Source organism: Pan troglodytes, chromosome 2 (assembly GCF_028858775.2).
Source record: "Pan troglodytes isolate AG18354 chromosome 2, NHGRI_mPanTro3-v2.0_pri, whole genome shotgun sequence".
NCBI classification, from domain to species: domain Eukaryota; kingdom Metazoa; phylum Chordata; class Mammalia; order Primates; family Hominidae; genus Pan; species Pan troglodytes.
Window position 1 is genome coordinate 13,379,100 of NC_086015.1, and position 20,553 is coordinate 13,399,652.

Sequence of the window (20,553 nt, forward strand, 5' to 3'; positions counted from 1 at the left end):
CTAAACACCCTCGCTCCAGATAGAGTCACATAGCAGGTTAGGGCTTCGGCATATTAATTTGAGGAGGGGAGAGGAACACAATTCAGTCCATAGCAGTGGGCTAGAGAGAGCAGCACGATGTGAACATTGAAGGTTCCTAGAACAGTTGCCTGATTATCCCCCAGTCCAGTAGGATTTTCTTCCCTACCCTCCACACTCAAGTGCTCCTTTGCTCTGGGAAAGAGAAGCTTAAAGCACGAAGAAAAGAATGTGTCCCTAGGGCTCAAGAGCTCAGCTATAGGAGCCTCCCCTGAAATAAATACCCAGGAGAAGGAAAATATTTCCCAGCTGCTTACAGCTGTGGAAGAATACTGGAGATCGGTATTCTGGGGGGAAAGTGTTGGGAGAAGAGGTCAGCAGCAACACAGGCTGTGCTGTGGTCCCTACCTGAGCAGGGTGCAGGTCAGCACCCAAAGGAGGCTGGCAGACAACTTGGCCAACTACTTGGGCCACTGATTGCTACATTTGTTTGTTTGTTTGCGTTATAGAGATGGGGTTTCACCATGTTGGCCAGGCTGGTCTTGAACTCCTGACCTCAAGCAATCCACCCACCTCGGCCTCCCAAAGTGTTGAGATTACAGGTGTGAGCCACCGCACCGGGCCTGGGCCACTGATTTCTAGACTGACTAGGCTTTCTGGTAGACATGGATTGAAGTATGGCTGTAAATGTCACATTTGTCTTCACCAGTGGGTAAGGCCAAGAGACATTTGTGCTACCGGCGTTCTCCTAACACCCTACAGATCACTGACTCATAGAATCATCTTATCCCAAACTGCTTGAGAATCTAGATATAGGCTTTACTAACACTTTGCTAACAACAGTAACTTTTGCCGAAGTTTCAATTAAAAGTCAAACAGGAAAGCTAAAAATCAGGCCGGGGGTGATGGCTCACACCTGTAATCCCAGCACTTCGGGAGGCCGAGGCAGGCGAATCACCTGAGGCCAGGAGTTGGAGACGAGTCTGGCCAACATGGCAAAACCCCATCTCTACTAAAAATACAAAAATTACCTGGGCGTGGTGGCGCATGCCTATAGTCCCAGCTAATTGGGAGGCTGAGGCAGAAGAATCGCTTGAACCCGGGAGGCAGAGGTTGCAGTGAGCTGAGATTGCGCCACTGTACTCCAGCCTGGGAGACAAATCAAGACTCCATCTCAAAAAAAAAAAAAGGAAAGCAAAAAATCATTTTGATTGTATTTCATGAGAATCAAAATGACTTTCACGGGAATCTGAGCTTGGTGGTACTCTACACACATGGCTGCAAATAGCCTGCACCTTGCCAAGTGTCACCGGAACTTTTCAGTACTTATATTTCTTGACTTCTCTGGCAGCTGCCATTGTTGACAATTTCTTCCCTGATATTCTCTCTTCCTTTGACTTCTTCCTCTGGTCTCTCTGACCATCTTGTTATACCATGGGTGGGCCTGATGCCAGTGAAGAGGTAGTAAGAAAAGAAAACACATCAACATGTGCCTATGGCACAGCACGGAATAAAGTGGCCTTCAGTGCCTTTACTTAGACTCTTGAGGGCTTTCCCTACCTGAAAAACAGTGAATTGAAGATCAGATTTGAGAATGGCTTCACTGACCCTTGAACTTTGGTTACAACTCCATGAGGAGGCAGAAGAACCTCCAGAGCGTACTCATTCGCTTTTATTATTCTCATTTCCTGTGCCTGTTCTGCTGATTACTTGCAGGTTTCACAGAAAGCTGAAATGAAAGCAACCTCGAACTTGTCCAGCTGGTCATTCTTGCCAGGCTTTCAACCCAGACTAGCCCATTCTGGGCTGTCCGGGCCCACCATGCCTCTTCGATCTTCTCACTGGACTCCTTGTCCCCCGGCATCCCCTGCTCAGCTCTTAGTACATCTCCCACAAGCCCTTCAAACTGCACACATGCAAAATTAAATTTCTTGTCTTCTTCCACAGTCTGATCCTCCTCTCATATTCTCCTTTTTGCTCAACTGTATGTCCATTAACGTAGCTAAACAAGCTGGAAAGCCAAAACCCCAAGTTTCTTCAAATGCGTATTTGAAGATACTTTAAGGATATGGAAGAATCATGCTGGCTCTTTGAAAGACCAATTTTATTATTGACTTGAAGGTGTGGTATGTGTTTATAGTCCTCGTAGGGCTGTTGAATATGTCTTAAATCAGCTTTTCCTTCTCCATCCACACCATGACCTTGGTTCTTACTTACATTGCCCTTTTCCCGAACTACTACAACAATCTCTCATCCAGTCTCTCTCATTCACATTCTCATAAATGCTGCCAAAGTAATCTTTTGTTTCAAGTATTTGTAAATACTTTTTTCTTTTTTATAGAAGTCATATATGTTTATTGTAGACATTTCAGAAAAATCCTTAATAGTACAAAAACACAATTACTAGTAGCATTGTATTATATATACTTCTAGCCATTTTCTATGAATAGGCATACATCTTTATATTAAAAAGATTATATTATGCATACTCTTATATGCTCTACTTTTTTAAAATTTTTTGAGACAGGGTCTTTCTCTGTCACCCAGGCTAGAGTGCAGACACACAATAATGGCTCACTGCAGCCTTGACCTCCCAATCTCAAGCTATCCTCCGACCTCAGCATCCCGAGGAGCAGGACTACAGCGCACAGTATCATGCCCAGCTAATTTTTGTATTTTTTGTAGGGACAGGGTTTTGCCATGTTGCCCAGGCTGGCCTCGAACTTCTAATCTGCCTAAAGTTCTAGGATTACAGGCATGAGCCACCACACACAGCCTGCCCTACTTTTAAAAATTATAATTAAAAATTAGTCTTGGGAACAATTTTTCTGTATCAGTAACACTCATTATCATTTTTATAATGAAAATAGCGTGGGCACGGTGTCTCACGCCTGTAATCGCAGCACTTTGGGAGGCCAAGACGGGCACATCACCTGAGGTCAGGAGTTGGAGACCAGCCTGGCCAACGTGGTGAAAGCTGATCTCTACTAAAAATACAAAAATTGGCTGGGCACGGTGGCTCACGCCTGTAATCCCAGAACTTTGGGAGGCCGAGGCGGGCGGATCACCTGAGGTCAGAAGTTGGAGATCAGCCTGGCCAACATGGTGAAAATCCGTCTCTACTAAAAATACAAAAATTAGCTGGGCACTGTGGTGGGTGCCTGTAATTCCAGCTATTCAGGAGGCTGAGGCAGGAGAATCGCTTGAACCTGGGAGGCAGAGGTTGCAATGAGCTGACATCGTGCCACCGGACTCTAGCCTGGGCAACAGAGACTCCGTCTCAAAAAAAAACAAAAATACAAACAATACAAAAATTAGCCAGGTGTGACGGCCGGCACCTATAATCCCCAGTTACTCAGAAGACCGAGGCAGGAGAATCGCTTGGAGCCAGGAGGCGGAGGTTGCAGTGAGCCGAGATCACACCACTGCACTCCAGCCTAGGTGACAGAGTCAGACTCCGTCTCAAAAACAAAAAACAAAAAAAAGAAAGAAAGAAAACAGGAGATTTTATCCAATGGAAATAGCATCATTTGTTTAACCAACCCCCTACTACCTTTCTATATTTCCTAATATTAAAAAAATATTGGCCAAGCGTGGTGGCTCATGCCTGTAATCCCAGCACTTTGGGAGGCCTAGGCGGGTGGATCACGAGGTCAGGAAATCAAGACCATCCTGGCCAACATGGTGAAAAACCCTGTCTCTACTAAAAATACAAAAATTAGCCGGGTGTGGTGGCGCGCGCCTGTAGTCCCAGCTACTTCAGGAGGCTGAGGCAGGAGAATCACTTGAACCTGGGAGACAGAGGTTGCAGTGAGCTGAGATTGCACCACTGCACTCCAGCCTGGTGACAGAGCGAGACTCCATCTCAAAAAAAAAAAAAGCCAAGGAGGCTACATATTTAAGACTCTAAACCTGTTGCCAAATACTCTCCCAGAAAGGTCTTATCCAATACTTCTACCAGTAGAATGATCATTTTAATGTACAAGCCAGATTGTGACTCAAAGACTGGGAGAACTGTTGCAGGTTCAAGAACAGAAAAGCAGGCCAGGCATGATGGCTCACGCATGTAATCTCAGCAATTTGGGAGGCCCAGGCAGGAAAATTGCTTGAGGCCAGGAGTTCGAGACCAGCCTGGACAAAACAGGGAGACACTTGTCCATGCAAAAATAAAAATAAACAGCCAGGGGTGGTAGTCCCAGCTACTCTGGAGGCTGAGGTGAGGGGATTGCTTGAGCCCACCAGGAAGTGAAGGCTACCGTGAGCCATAAACGCACCACTGCACTCCAGCCTGGGTGACAGAGCAAGACCCCATTTCAAAAAAAAAAGAAAAAAGAGGCCAGGTGCGGTGGCTAACGCTTGTAATCCTAGCACTTTGGGAGGCCAAGGAAGGTGGATCACTTGAGGCCGGGAGTTTAAAACCAGCCATAGCCAACATGGTGAAACCCCATCTCTACTAAAAATGCAAAAAAATTAGCCAGGTGTGGTGGCAGGCACCTGTAATCCCAGCTACTTGGGAGGCTGAGGCAGGAGAATCGCTTGAACACGGGAGATGGAGGCTGCACTAAGCCGAGATTGCGCCACTGCACTCCAGCCTGGGTGACAGAGCAAGACTCCATCTCAAAAAAAAAAGAAAAGAAAAGAAAAAAGAAAGAGAGAGAGAACAGAAGAGCAGAGAAGGCCCAGAAACAAGACTGTCATAGTCATCTAGGCCATAGTGCCTCCAAGCACAGTATGGCCCATTAGTCTTCTGGATGAACCAAGAAGAGATTTTAAAATCCAAGTTCTTTAATTCTTACAGCAAATGCCAGCCCAAGGACTTTCATTTTTACATATGACTTAAGTCCTTAATAGCTTCCTTTTTTCATTATTAACGGTAATTAAAATTTTATATTCACAAAAAAAGCGCAGTAGTGCCAAGTATTGAAAACTTTGCTCTTCATGGAAAGTTTGGCAATGATGCAAATTTCTTACTGCACATGTGAAAACACAGGTTGCTGGAGTTTCCACAATTTTCAAGGATTTTTTTTTTTAGTATGTTAAAGTGTAATGTTGCTTTTCTATTTTTAATTTTTTTTATTTCTTATATTTTCTAGAGATTGGGTCTTGCTCTGTCACCCAGGCTGGAGTGCAGTGGTGAAATCAGAGCTCACTGCACCTTGAACTCCTGGGCTCAAGTGATCCTCCATCTCAGCCTCCCAAGTAGCTAGGACTATAGGCACTTGCCAGCATGCCAGACTTGTTTTTCTATTTTTAATCATTTTGTTCATTAAACATGCTATGATTTTGCCATTTTTGGTTGTTATTTTGTTCCTCTTTCATTTTTTATTTCACCAAATTACTCCCCATGAGAAGTGAAATGAATTTAGGGTAGGTATATCTTGGGGTCTTTTGACCCAATTAAGTGAGCATGTTCAAGAACTGATGGTCTAGATGCCTCCAAATCTCCCCACCCTGAGTCTAGGTTTGTTTCCTAGATTTACTACGTTGGCTAACTCCTAAGGAGAGCTGGTAAGTTACTAACTATAAGATGATCAGATGTTTGAAGGAAGGAACAAGAATAGAGCAACTAAAAGCAATTTTTTCTTTTCTTTTTTTTTTTTTTGAGACAAAGTCTCACTCTTCTCCCCTGAGGCTGAAGTGCAATGGCGCGATCCTGGCTCACTGCAACCTCTGCCTCCTGGGTTCAAGCAATTCTCCTGCCTCAGCCTCCCAAGTAGCTGGGATTACAGGCGCCTGCCACCACACCTGGCTAGTTTTTGTATTTTTAGTAGAGACGGGGTTTTACCATGTTGGCCAGGCTAGTCTCGAACTCCTTACCTCAGGTGATCCGCCCACCTTGCCCTCCCAAAGTGCTGGGATTATAGGCACGAGCCACCGTGCCCAGCCAACTAAAAGCAATTTTGAGGAAAGATGACAGGGAGGCTCAAAGACTCACTCCTCTCCCAACTCTGTTGCTTTTTTTGTTTCTTTGTTTTTGAGACAGGGTATTGCTCTGCTGCCCAGGCAGGAATGCAGTGGCGTGATCATGGCTCACTGCAACCTCAATCTTTCGGATTTAGGCGAGAGATTCAGCCTCCAAAGTTGCTGGGACCACAGGCACGCACCACCATGCCTGGCTGGTGAGTAGGCATATATCTATGTATAATTTTTTAAATGATAATTTTTTTTAATTTGTAGAGACAGGGCAACTTTCAGTTTTTCAAACACTGGTCTTACATTACAGAAGAATATATGCAGGACTCTGCTAAATATCAGCAGGGCTACAAGGTCTGAGCTATGGATGAGCCTAATCTAAGCATAAACAAGGCTGTGTTGAGAACTACATTAACACTGCTCTGTGCTCGGCCCAAGCTACTCAGCCACTGACCTGCAGATTCATACTCTTTATTAGAATATGAAAGACTAGCAGAAAAGAGGAGACAGATCTTCCTATACAAGTTACTATCCAAGGAAATGGAGACATCTGTACAATTGATTCTGGTGACAGGTTCAAAGCTTCTTATTTTCCCATCTAGCCCTAGGAAGTCATGCTTTTAAAATGTATGGGATTTACCTTGACAAACAAAGCTTACAAAAGGATGTGGAAATCTGATTTCCACCAGCCCAACTTGCACTTCAACAGGGATTCTGTAATGTTACCAGCCTGAGAAAGAACTGATCTACTGAGTAATACATTTCCATTCCCTTATGGAGGAAGAGAAGAGAAAATTGGCTAAATCAGTACAACTTGATTTTGCTCACATTTCTACTGCCAAGAGTAGCATGGTTACTCACCAACAGGCACTAGAAACACCCACACACTCACAGACATGTACTGCCAGGCATTTGTTAGGCTACAACCTAATGAGCTTGCCATTTTCAATCATCTAGGCTCCTCATTATTCAGTAGCACCAAAATTGGGTTCACCTCAACAGTAGAATTTTATGTGCAGTACTAAGTCAGCTATGAATCACAAATAGTTACATTTCATCCAAGACAAAGCTCCAAAACCTTTTCTCTGCACATTCTCTGTGGTAGGTGAAATGACATCTATGAGAGTCCCTGGCAGACCACAGTAAGGGTAGCAGAGAATACGCAATGACTACGGAAGAGAGAAAACAAGAAAGAGACAAAGAGTGAAAAGAAGAGTGGAAAGAAAAGGGAGAAAGACTAAAAGTAATCAAACATTTAAAAAGACAAATGTGCCTCTGGAATCCGCGAACCCCAGTCAGCGTCGCATCCCCAGCCTGCCACCATGGCTGCCTACAAATTGGTGTTGATCCAGCATGGCGAGAGTATGTGGAATCTGGAGAACCGCTTCAGCAGCTGGTACAACACCGACCTGAGCCCAGCGGGCCATAAGGAGGCGAAGTGTGGCAGGCAGGTGCTGTGAGAAGCCGGCTGAGTTTGACATCTGCTTCACCTCAGTGCAGAAGAGAGTGATCCAGACCCTCTGGACAGTGCTAGATGCCATTGATCAGACATGGCTGTCAGTAGTGAGGATTGGTGCCTCAATGAGCGGCACTCTGGGGTCTGACCGGTCTCAATAAAGCAGAAACTGCTGCAAAGCATGGTGAGGCCCAGGTGAAGATCTGGAGGCACTCCTATGATGTCCCACCACCTCTAATGGAGCCCAACCATCCTTTCTACAACATCAGTAAGGATCGCAGGTTTGCACACCTCACTGAAGATCAGCTACCCTCCTGTGAGAGTCTGAAGGACACTATTGCCAAGGCTCTGCCCTTTTGGAATGAAAAAATAGTTCCCCAGATCAAGGAGGGGAAACAGGTACTAATTGCAGCCCATGGCAACAGCCCCCGGGGCATTGTCAAGCATCTGGAGGGCCTCTCTGAAGAGGCTATCATGGAGCTGAACCTGCCCATTGGTATTCCCGTTGTCTATGAATTGGACAAGAACTTGAAACCCATACAGTTCCTGGGGGATGAAGAGACCATGTGTAAAGCCATGGAAGCTGTGGCTGCCCAGGGTAAGGCCAAGAAGTAAAGGTCAGCGGGCAGGCTACTGTCCCCAGGAGCACCCTCCCTGCCCATCGCGTCCCCCTGCCCCTCCCTCCTGCACATGTCACACTGACCACATCTGTAGGCATCTTGAGCTGTAGCTGCAGATGGGCACCAGTGGCTCCCATTTTCATTTTAGCCATTTTGTCTCCTGCACCCACTCCCTTCATACAATCTAGTCAGAACAGCACTTCTAGGGCACGGCTTCTCAGCCCAAGCTGTGGAAAAGCTCCTCTTGTCCAACAGAGTTTAAAGGTAGTGACCTGGGTTTTCACAAGTGCTTTGTTTACTAAGGACTTGTGGGGAGGAACCATGCCAAGCCATGACCAATGAAGCAAGACAGCCTGTTAAGCCACTGCCTGGGGGCTCTATTCATTCCAGCGGAAGATGAATATAACCTCTATGGTGATGTGACAACTGTTTCTTCCCTGACCCCAGAGAAGCTGGCTCCAGAAGGTTGGGATCAATCCTGAATTTAGTTTATGTGTTACATTTATTTTATTTTTTTAAAAAGGTATAGTATATATAAATAATACAAAACAATAATCCTTCTGGGATTTCTCGTGGCAGTTGAAATAGTCCCACATGTGGTCATCAGAAAATAAGCCATTCCTCATACCAATATGGAATAAGCTCCTTGACCTCTGAGGGTTAGAAGTACTTCCTGCTGTGTGTTTTGGAATCCCTCCCCCACCTTGTTTTGTGACAATGAAACGCCTCTTGGTCCTGTCCAAGTGTGTCTCTCTCTGACTGATTTCTGAATCATGTTCTAGTTGCTTGGCCCTGACACATGGGCCCAGCGTTCATTTGAGCATAACAGTACTAAATCCTTTCTCCTGATCTGTATAATAAAGGAGTGATCTGTAAAAAAAAAAAAAAGACAAATGTGAATAATTTCATTTATTACAGCACTGAGTTGCCATAGGTTATATTTATTGAGTGCCATCTACTCTATGTCAGACACTGTCCTAAGTGCTTTACGTGCACAATTTAATTCAGTCAACACATATTCACTGCACACCTTGTGTGTGCCAGGCACTTTTCTAAGCAAAGAATATTTTTGTAGAGAACAAAACAGATGAAAATCTCCTTCTTGGAGCTTACATTTCAGTAGGGAAGGTCTTATTTAATCATCACAACAAGGAAAAGAGACAGGAAAGGCAAGGAGAGAGGGAAAGGATATGTATGGACAGAAAAAGATAATTTAGGGAGGGGAATGCAAAGGAGAAGAAGGTTAGAATAAAGCATCATCTTCAGGGCTTTGAGATGCTAGATGAAATGGATAAGTCCCTGTCCATGCCTCAGACTCTTCAACATGATGGCTAGGAGGGTCCCAGTACAATGGGTTTAGTGAAAAGTCTGAGTTGTAACTATGTTTGAAGAAATATGCTTCCACATTATTTCAAATGTAGATGGTAATTTGAGGTGCTAACAAAGTCTTTCTGAATAGACTTTCTGAATAGTCTTTCTGTTTTAATAAAGAGATCAGACACATTTGTAATAAGCAGTGTTCACTTGCACATGTAACTCTTGTTTCTTCCAGCTATTCTGGTGAAAGGGAAAAAAAATCAGTGGCCTAATGATGAGCCAGCTAGCTGGCTGAATTTCTCACCAGCACCAACCATAATATTAATAGATACCATTAACTGAGAACTTATTATTTGCTACATAACAAACTACCCCAAAACTTAGTAGTTTACCACAGTGATTTATTATTTCTTGTCATCCCGGGGGTTGGCAGGTGAGTTCTGGGCTCACCTAGGCTTGCTCATGTGACTGTAGTCAGATGGTGGGCTCTGCTAAGATGCTGGCTCCCTCATGCCTCTTTTTTCATGTGGTCTTTCAACATGCAAGAGTTCAGGCTGGGCTTCTTTACATAGAGGCAAGAGCAGTCCAAGAGAGGAAAAAAGGAGGCTCTTGCAACCTAGACTTGGAATTAGCCAGTGACACATCTGCCACATTCTAGGGGGTCAAAGTAAATCATAAACCCAGCCGAGATACCACCTTTTGTAGAAAGCAATAGTGGTACTTATAACCATGAGAAGAATTGTTGAAAAACCTTTGTAGGCAATCTACTTCATTTGCCATGTGCCAGAAATTTTACCTTATCTCAGTGAAACTTCCCAGCAATTTATGAGATAGTCACCATTGTATCCCTATTTTGCAGTCAAAGAAAATGTTCCTGAAAGGCTAAATATCCTTTTGCAAGTTGGTGGAAGATCTAGGACCAATCTTAATCGCCTTAGAGTTCCAATTCACAAGCGTCCCTCAATAAGGGATCCCAATTCACAAGCATCCCTCAATAAGGTCAGTAGAGTTAGAGGGATTGAACCCCATATTCCCTCCTCCCTGAGGGAAGAAGAAGAGCCTGGTACAGTCATGTGCTGCGTAACAAAGTTTTAGTGAATGCATGGACCGCATATACAAAAGTGGTCCCATAAGATTATAATACTCTATTTTTCCTGTACCTTTTCTATGTTTAGATACACATATACTTACCATTGTGTTACAATTGCCTACAGTATCCAATACAGTAACATACTGTCAGGTTTGTAGCCTAGGAGCAACAGGCTGTATCAAACAGCCTAGGTGTTGTCAAATTATACCCCCAGTTAACAGACAAAATGGATTCTCTGTGGCTCAAAAGTAAAAACAGACCCAAGGGGCCATGGAAGGGTGAGGGAGCAGTCAAGCTCTTCGTGTCCTTAGAGAATGTTGCAAAACCTGTTTTTCTGCAACCAAGTCAAAGAAGAGTTCCTGGAAACAACGGCAGCTGGGAATTCCCCAGTTGACCACCACAAGACCACCTCCTGCCAACCGACGACCTGGAACCAGCCAATTAAGAGAGACTGGTGATTTGGGGCTTTAAGGCCATCTAATCGACACTCTGTTTCTGACTCCCCTGATTACCCTCCCCTGCCCTGCAGTTTTTGCCTTTATAACCTCTAACTTTCCACCCTGCTTAGAGCCCACTTCTGTTTTACACCTGAAGCTGCATTTCCCCAATCTGCAGATTGTTTTTTACAGAAAATAAAACTCTCCCCTTTTCCTCCACAGATGTTATGGACATTTTTTTTTTTTTTTTGAGATGGAGCCTCACTCTGTCACCCAGGCTGAAGCACAGTGGCACGATCTCAGCTCACTGCTGCCTCCACCTCCCAGCTTCAAGTGATTCTCCTGCCTCAGCCTCCTGAGTTGCTGGGATTATAGGCACGCATCACTACGCCTGGCTAATTTTTGTATTATTAGTAGAGATAGGGTTTCACCATGTTGACCAGGCTGGTCTCAAACTCCTGACCTCAGGTGATCCACCCACCTCGGCCTCCCAAAGTGCTGGGATTACTGGCGTGAGCCACCATGCCTGGCCTCATGGTCTTTCGTTAACAGTGTGTAGCTGGCTGTGGGTTCATACAATGACAAAATCACCTAACAGCACATTTCTCAGAACATAGCCCCTTCTTTTAGCAATGCATGTCTGTAGTTAAGAGCTCTGCAGTTGGGGTCAGGCCACCTTGGTGTGCGTTTGAATCTTGGCTCTAAGTCTCATCAACTCTGTGACTTTAGGCCAGTTAGTTAGCCTCAATTTCATCACCTGTATAACACGGCTAATAAGAATATCTACCCCCATAGACTATTATGTGATATACAGGTAAAACTCTGCCTCAACTGAGTATGTGCTCTGTAAATGCTGATTTCTGTTGTTGTTCCCTGAGTGTCCTGATTGGTTTACCATGAATCAAGCAGTACTACAGTCCCAAGGCCACAGTCTCTAGGGCTGTTGTTGATGCTGAGCCTATGTGGCTTTATCATCATTGTCCCTGCTGATCTTGCTGGTGATTCTGCTTTGCCTTTGGCACCGTGTTGCTGCTGCAGTGACCACTGCTGAGGGATCCTGTCCCTTTCTTTGCTCATTTGTTGCACTTCCTGCTTCCTGCAGCTGCCCCTTTGTGCAGGAGACCTGATGGCTATCCATGTTTACCTACAACATTCTCCCTTGTCAGTGCTCTTTTCGTTCCTCTGATATCACACAGGGCGGAGGGAATGGAAGTTTCCCAGATTCAGGACATTCGCTGTATTTGACTCCTATACTAACTCAATTTGTGTTTTCTGTGCTTTGCAAGAGCAGTGTTTCACCAGGAGGAACCACTAGGTGGCAGGGGTGCTGCATTCCCCAGCTCATGACCTTCTTCCAGTAATCTCAGTTATAAGGCTACAGTTCCTTTCCAAACTAATGAGCTGCTTTTAAATCAACTTACTTATCAATATGAAATTCAAGGAGAAGAATAAATTTCATATACATTCTCTTGAAAATTTACTGTGATGGCACTAAGTCCACCAACAAGCTCTCACAGGGGTTATGTTACTAAAGCGGTTTTATAGCCCTTGGCTTGAAAGGGCACGGGAAAAGTAAATAAGCCTCTGCTTGCTTAGAGCACAGCCAAAGCTGATTGTATTTCCCTCTAGTTGTTAACACCTGACAGGACAAAGGTCCTTCGGGTTAAAGGTTCATGGACTCCTAGGCTATTATTTCATTAATAAGATTATATTAATAGATACATCTCTTATTTCTCAATGAGGTCCCAAAAGGTTTTCTTGGGGGAGATGGAATTTCAGTAGTGTACTGAATGAAAAGCAGGTGTAGGGGCATCCTTCTTTCAATTACATCCCCACAGGAATCCAACTGGCCAAGTGGGATCTTCTTTTAACAAAATAGATTGGGGAGTACAAGGAAGGGAGGAGAGGTAAAGGCCAGGAGTGCCAATGAAACCCTTGTCTCACGGTGCGGGGGATCAAGAGATGCTGTGTATAACTGACAGAACAAGAAGATGTTTAATACTAATATATCCCTTACACTTACAAAGGTAAATTTAATGTAGAGGAACAAACTACATTGGGTTGTAGCTATAATGGCAGAAGAAGGAAGGGGGCGACAGGATGGTGGTAATGTTAATAGGCTAAGCTTCAAGTACCATAACAAAGTCCGCAGATAATAGCAAAAATTGAAAAAGCAAGAAATGGCACTACAAACGTGTCTTTTAGAGCCATGAAGGTAATCACCATAGAAACGAAAAGCAGAAGTGGCTAACAGTCCTTGCCTCTCTCTGCAGGAGAGGAAGAAGGTGGGTAAGGGAGTGGCTGTACTATCTGACTTTCTACCCAGGACCTTGTTTTACTTTAAGAATAGGCAAGGAGGCCGGGCGCGGTGGCTCACGCCTGTAATCCCAGCACTTTGGGAGGCCGAGGCGGGTGGATCACGAGGTTAGGAGATCGAAACCATCCTGGCTAACACGGTGAAACCCGGTCTCTACTAAAAAACACAAAAAAAATTAGCCGGACATAGTGGCAGGCGCCTGTACTCCCAGCTACTGAGGAGGCTGAGGCAGAAGAATGGTGTGAACCCGGGAGGCGGAGCTTGCAGTGAGCCGAGATTGCGCCACTGCACTCCAGCCGGGGTGACAGAGCAAGACTCCATCTCAAAAAAAAAAGAATAGGCAAGGATAGGAAGACATTAAGGTAAAAAAGATATCCAGGTTTGTGGGAACAAGCACCACTGAGCTCCTCATTTGTGTCACTATATCTGATATGAATCATCACACTTAATCATATGCTTGTTTACTCTTTAGTTTAATATAACCACTACTTCCAGTTAGAAAGAAATGAGTGGCTTCAATTTCTACATGTAACATTACCTGTCTCAAACTGGCATTTTCTAGCAAGATCCATTTTAGTCAATATTTTCCAAGGAGGTCATCCAGTTCTTTCTGATATAAACGAACATACCATTTTTCTTTGTAATAAACCAGAACCATAAAGAGCATATGTGCCCACTTGTACTTACTTTGTGACAGTTTAGCCTCGTTCTTGGCCATGCATCTGTCAGCAGGACATGGTTACTCTAAACCAGCAAATCTGCTAAGTCTGACCCTCAAACTTCCTCTCCTTTCTTTTCAAACCCAAATCTAAAACACCAGCAATGACAGCCCATCCTTCAAAACACCCCAGAATTTGACAGTTCTCACCACACCCACCCCTAATATCCTAGTTTGAGATATCATCATCTCTCACTTGGACCAATGAAATCACCTAGTAACTGCTTCCATTTCTGCTCCCTAACATTGTCCAGGCAGCAGCCAGAGTGAGTTTGTTTGTTTGTTTGTTTGTTTTGGTAAGGCATGGTGATAATTTGTGAAACACTGACTTCTATGATGTATCCATCCCATCTCTCTTCTACCTCTATCCTGCTCACTCCTCTGCAGCCTCACTGGCCACCTGGCTATTCCTAGGCCCTGTTGAATATGCTGAGGCCTTCTGCCTGGAATGCTCCCCTCCTGGCTATCTAAATAGCTTGCTCTGTTGTTTCATTCAGGATCTACTTTGTCACCTTATCAAAGAGGCTTTACCTGACCACCTGACATACAATAGACATATTCCTCCACCTCTCCATCACCGTCCACCAACCACCTTGCTTAATTTTTCTCCCTAATGCTTATTACCACAGAAATGTGATGTATATATTTTCTGTATTATCTGTTTCTTCCATTAGAACACAAGTAATTTATAAAGTAAAGACATTTATTTCTCACATTTCTGGAGGCTGGAAAGTCCAATGTCAAGGTGCTGGCATCTGGTGAGGGCCTTCTTGCTATGTCACCCCACGGCAGAAGGCAGAAGGGAAAGAAAACACACATGAGAGGGAGAAGGGAACAAAACTCATCCTTTTATCTGGAATCCACTCCTGCAATAATTAACCTACTTCCATGATAACAGCATTAATTCATTCATCTAGGTAGAGCCCTCATGATCTAATCACAGCTTAAAGATCCCACTTCTCAACACTGTTCCAATGGGGCTTAAGTTTCAAACACATGAACTTTGGTGGCACACATTCAAACCACAGTAACATACTACCGGTGAACAACATGTGATAGAGAGATATTTCCTGAACCGTGAGACCTGTTTATGGGACTTTTTTTTTTTTTTTGAGACAGGATCTCACTGTCACCCAGGCTGGAATACCATGGCACGATCTTGGCTCACTGCAACCTCCACCTCCCAGGCTCAAGCAATCCTCCCACCTCACCCTCCTAAGTAGCTGGGACCACAGGTATGCACTATCATGGCCAGCTAATTTTTGTTGTTGTTGTTGTTGTTGTTGTTTTTTGAGACAGAGTCCCACTCTACCGCCCAGGCTGGAGTGCAGTGGCGCAAACTGGGCTCACTGAAAGCGCTGCCTCCCGGGTTCATGCCATCCTCCTGCCTCAGCCTCCTGCGTAGCTGGGACTACAGGCGCCCGCCACCACATCCGGCTAATTTTTTTGTATTTTTAGTAGAGATGGGGTTTCACCGTGTTAGCCAGGATGGTCTCGATCTCCTGACCTCGTGATCCGCCCGCCTCAGCCTCCCACAGTGCTAGGATTACAGGCGTGAGCCACCACGCTTGGCCAATTTTTGTATTTTTTGTAGAGATGAGGTTTTGCCATGTTGCCCAAGTTGGTCTCAAACTCCTGAGCTCAAGCAACCCACCTGCCTCGGCCTCCTAAAGTGCTGGGATTACAGCCATGAGCCACTGTGCCCAGCCTGGGACATGATTTTAGATAGTACAAAGATAGGCATTAAATAACACCAAATCAGGTCAAGAGAATATTTTCTTTTGATGACTTAATCTCTCTCATTATGTCAAGAAAATCTCATTATTGCTAGTTTGTCTCTAATATTTGTAATTTATTTTTTTTATTATTTTATTTTGGGGGGTGGGTGTGGTGGCTCATGCCTGTAATTCCAGCACTTTGCAAGGCCAAGGCAGGCAGATCACTTGAGCTCAGGAGTTCAAGACCAGCCTGGGCAACATGGCAAAACCCCATCTCTACTAAAAGTACAAAAATGAGCCAAGCATGGTGGTGTGAGCCAGAGGCTGAGGTGGGAGAGTCGCTTGAGCCTGGGAGCCAGAGGCTGCAGTGAGCTGAGATCGCACCGCTGCACTCCAGCCTGGGCAACAGAGGGAGACCTCATCTCAAAATATATATACATTTTTTTTAATTGATAATGGGATCTCACTATGCTTTCTGTTTCTATATATTTGCCTATTCTGGGTATTTCATGTAAATGAAATCATGTAGGTATTTCATGTAGGTATTTCTCAACAATGAAAGACATGTGGTCTTTCGTGTCTGGCATCTCAGCATAATATTTCAAAAGTCCATCCATATTGTAGCATGCATCTGATGGTCTTAAACTCCTAGGCTCAAGTGATCCTCCCACTTCTGCCTCCCAATTAGCTGAGATTACAGGCACACACCACCATACCTGGCTTGATAATTTATCCTTAAGGAATAGAGAATGTTACTCTTCTGGAGAGTATGTAAAAGAAAAAAAAAAAAGAGTATAAAATGGGCCTTACATTAGAGCCTAAGAGCCTTTGCAAGGAACAGTGTCTGACCAGAATTTAATAACTTTGCTTTGTTTTCATTGTATTTATTCTTAAGGATACTATTTATTTTCATTATTTGCCTGGTAATGTGTTAATCACATTTAAGTCTCCCAATAAGTCTAGGAGGGAAATGATGAGTTACCCATATGACCAAAGTTTCCTTTTTCCTTTATAAAAGTTCACATAACACAAAATTCCCCATTTGATTTTTTTTTTTTTTTTTTTTTTGAGATGGAGTCTCACTCTGTCTCCCAGACTGGAATGCAGTGGCACAATCCCGGCTCATTGCAACCTCTGCTTCCCAGGTTCAAATGATTCTCCTGCCTCAGCCACTCGAGTAGCTGGGATTAGAGGTGCACGCCACCACACCCAGCTAGTTTTTGTATTTTTAGTAGAGACGGGCTTTCACCATGTTGGCCAGGCTGGTCTCAAACTCTGAAATATTTTAAACTGTAAAATTCAGTGTTTCTTAGTATATTCATAACAATGTGTGACCATCTTTACTACCTAATTCCAGAACATTCTCATCACTTCTATAAGAAACTCTACCCCCTTTAGCTATCACCTGCCAATCCCCCTACTTCCCCCAGCCCTAAGCAACCATTAACCTGCTTTCTGTCTCTATATATTTACCTATTTTGAATATTTCATATGAATAAAATCATGTATGCCTGTATAACATATGGTCTTTTGTGTCTGGCATCTCAGCATAGTGTTTCAAAAGTCCATCCATATTGTAGAATATATCTGTACTTTGGAAAAACTCTCAAACCATGCTTCTCCTCTGCTCTCACACCAACACAAAAACAGTCAAGACTTCTGGGACCCCAAAATATGTGGGGATTTCTCCTCATCAGCCAGCAGGCAAGCAATCAGTTCTGCAGCGGACACCAGCTGTGTGTTCTCCAACTCAATTTCAACACTATCTACCTAGACATAATGTCAGATCCTACAGGTTAAGGGTTCAGTCTCCAAGACTGTCCCCACCTCAGATATCAGTTGCAAGTTTGGGTCTCCAGAACTTCTGACCAACAGGCTTTAAGTTGGGGTTTCCATGACCCCCTCTTTGGGTTCAACTGATTTGCTGGAGCGGCTCACAGAACCCAGTGTAACACATATTTTCTGGTTTATTACATAAGATATTACAAAGGATACAGATGAAGAGATGCATAGGGCAAGGGATAGGGGAAAGGACACCCATCAGAGGGCCCTTGGCCCTCTGAAGGTTCACTGAAAAATCTACTCACAATAAGGCCCATTAATAAAAGAAGAGGTATACAAATTTATTAAACCATGTACACAGGGAGAATCACAGAGTGATTTCCCAATATCCCAATGGGGTTCAGAAGCTTAACACCATCTTGAGGTTACAGAAAGAACATGGACTTGGATCCTGGCAAAACAGATTATGGTGGGGGGATATAAATTCTATTTAGGGGCAATAAATGGTTACTAGGGAGAATGATTGGATGGGGAACAGAAATTAATTCATTAATAGTTCTCTTTGGAACTTAAATGATCCTCAGGGACAGTCATGATCTTATAAAAGGGTCCGTTCAGGTACATTCTTGGTCTTCTTTCCTGTAATGGATAATGAGACAAGGAGGGGAGCAACTGTTCTCCTTGGAGGGTCCATACTATCTTTATGTAGATAGGGAAAAAGTCTCTTCCAACTTGATACCTAAGAGTTTTTAACTCAAAATCCTCATTATACCAGGGAGCCATATTTTGGGATAGAATTCCCTGCACTCCCTCTGACCTTTCATGAAGACTTCATTGGTTGCTCATGATTGAAGCATGGACAACCATGCTCATGATTGAGGCATGGACAACCATATCAAAAAGTGATTGGACAAAAAATATATGCTCTAAACCCAGCAAGGTCTGTCTATTCAGATGCCTCTTGGCCTCTCTGTGCAGCATTCCTTCCTCCAGGGTATGGGGTAGGGCCCTCTCTGGAATAGATGCCTTATGACCACAATCAGATTAGAGTCTTGCCAAGTAGACAGGTGAAAGGAGGGCAAGAGAAGGTCAGAGAAAGAGATTCTGTTTACTGCAAAATGGTAGGAAAGTTATGAGCTAGGAACTGTGGATGAAAACCAATGTATCATATCACAGTGTTCCATTCCTTTTTATGACCAAATAATATTCTACTGTATAGATATAACACACTTGTTTGTCTATTCATTAGCTGATGAACATTTGGGTTGTTTCTACTTTTTGACTAAATCAATAAGGCCGCTAGGCACATTTGTGTACAAGTTGTTGTTTTTGTTGTTTAGAGATGGGAACTCTCTCTGTTGCCCAGGCTGGAGTACAGTGGTGCAATCATAGTTCACTACAGACTCGAACTCCTGGGCCCAAGCAATCCTCCCATGTCAGCCTCTTCAGTGTCTGGTACCACAGATGAGTGCCACCACACCCAGCTACTTTCTAAATTTTTTGTACAGACAGGTCTCCCTATGTTGTCCAGGCTGGTCTCAAACTCTTGGGCTCAAGCAATCTTCCCACCTCTGCCTCCCAAATTGCTAGAATTACAGGCATGAGCCAGCATGCCCAGTTTGTGTACAAGTTTTTGTTTGAACACCTGTTTTCAGTCTTCTTGGGTATAAAGCTATTACAGATGTTCCTTGACTTACAGTGGGATTATATCCCAATAAACCCACCATACGCAGAAAATAGTGTAAGTTAAAAATGCATTATAGCCCGGGCGCGGTGGCTCACGCCTGTAATCCCAGCACTTTGGGAGGCCGAGGCGGGCGGATCATGAGGTCAGGAGATCGAGACCATCCTGGCTAACACAGTGAAACCCCGTCTCTACTAAAAATACAAAAAATTAGCCGGGCGTGGTAGCGGGCGCCTGTAGTCCCAGCTACTCGGGAGGCTGAGGCGGGAGAATGGCGTGAACCCGGGAGGCCGAGCTTGCAGTGAGCCGAGATCGCGCCACTGCACTCCAGCCTGGGCGACAGAGCGAGACTCCGTCTCAAAAAAAAAAAAAAAAAATGCATTATAACCCATAAGCCCATTGTAAAGTCAAAAAATTGTAAGTCAAACCATCCTAAGTCAGAAAGCATCTGTAGTGGAATTGGTGAGTAATGTGTTCTATGTTTAATTTTTTGACGAAAGGCTAAATTGTTTTCCAATGGACGTGTATTAGTCCATTTTCACACTGCTGATAGAGACATACCCAAGACTGGGCAATTTGCAAAAGAAAGAGGTTTAATGGATTTACAGTTCCATGTGGCTAGGGAGGCCTCACAATCATGGTGGAAGGTGAAAGGCACTTCTTACATGGCGGCGGCAAGAAAGAGAATGGGAGAAGCGGAAGTGGAAACCTCTTATCAAACCATCAGATCTTGTGAGCCTTATTCACTACCACAAGAACAGTATGCAGGGAATCACCCCCATGATTCAATCATCTCCCACTGGGTCCCTCCCACAATATATGGGAATTATGGGAGTATAATTCAAGATGAAATTTAGGTGGGGTCACAGAGCTAAAACATACCAGGGCATATATCATTTTGTATTTTCATCAGCAATGTATAAGTGCTCCATTGCCCCACATACTCATTAGAACTTGGAACCGTTGATTTTTTGTTTTTTACTTTTAGTCATTTTGATGAGTATCCCATTGTGATTAATTTGCAATTCCCTAATGACTAATGATGTTCAGCATCTTTTCATGTGCTTATTGGCCATCTGTCTATCTTTTGGAGAAATATCTATTCAAGCCCTTTACATATTTTTCATTTTATTTTTGAGACAAGGTCTCACTCTGTCACCTGGGCTGAAGTGCAGTGATGTGATCATAACTCATTACAGCCTCAACCTCCCCAGCTCAAGCTATTCTCCTGTCTCAGCCTCCTGAGTAGCTGGGACTACAGGTGAGTGTCACCATGCCTAGCTAATTTTTGTTAATTTTTTGTAGCGACAGAGTTTTGCCATGTTGCCAGAGCTAGTCTCAAACTCCTGAGCTCAAGCGATCCACTCACCTCAGCCTCCCAAAGCGCTGGGACTACAGGCATGAGCCACCACTCCCAGCCCCTTTGCACATTTATAAATTGTGTTCTTTTTGGTTTTGTTTTGTTTTAAATTCGGTTTATCTT

The 20,553-nt window shown here is 44.0% G+C and overlaps 1 protein-coding gene and 1 pseudogene across 14 annotated transcripts in view; one reads left to right on the forward strand and one right to left on the reverse strand.

The window, feature by feature from the left end:
- The window catches only part of SRGAP3 (SLIT-ROBO Rho GTPase activating protein 3), a 415,313-nt gene that overhangs the window by 358,677 nt on the left and 36,083 nt on the right, over positions 1-20,553 (reverse strand). For 8 of the 14 annotated variants that reach the window (XR_010155083.1, XR_010155080.1, XM_054681407.2 and 5 more), the window contains exon 2: positions 14,601-14,659. The exons of the other annotated variants lie outside the window; for them this stretch is intronic. The gene's annotated coding sequence lies outside the window, so the exon portion shown is untranslated. The remainder of the gene's footprint in view (positions 1-14,600; positions 14,660-20,553) is intronic. 14 annotated transcript variants of the gene reach the window in all.
- On the forward strand, positions 7,179-8,084 carry LOC129143595 (phosphoglycerate mutase 1-like; annotated as a pseudogene).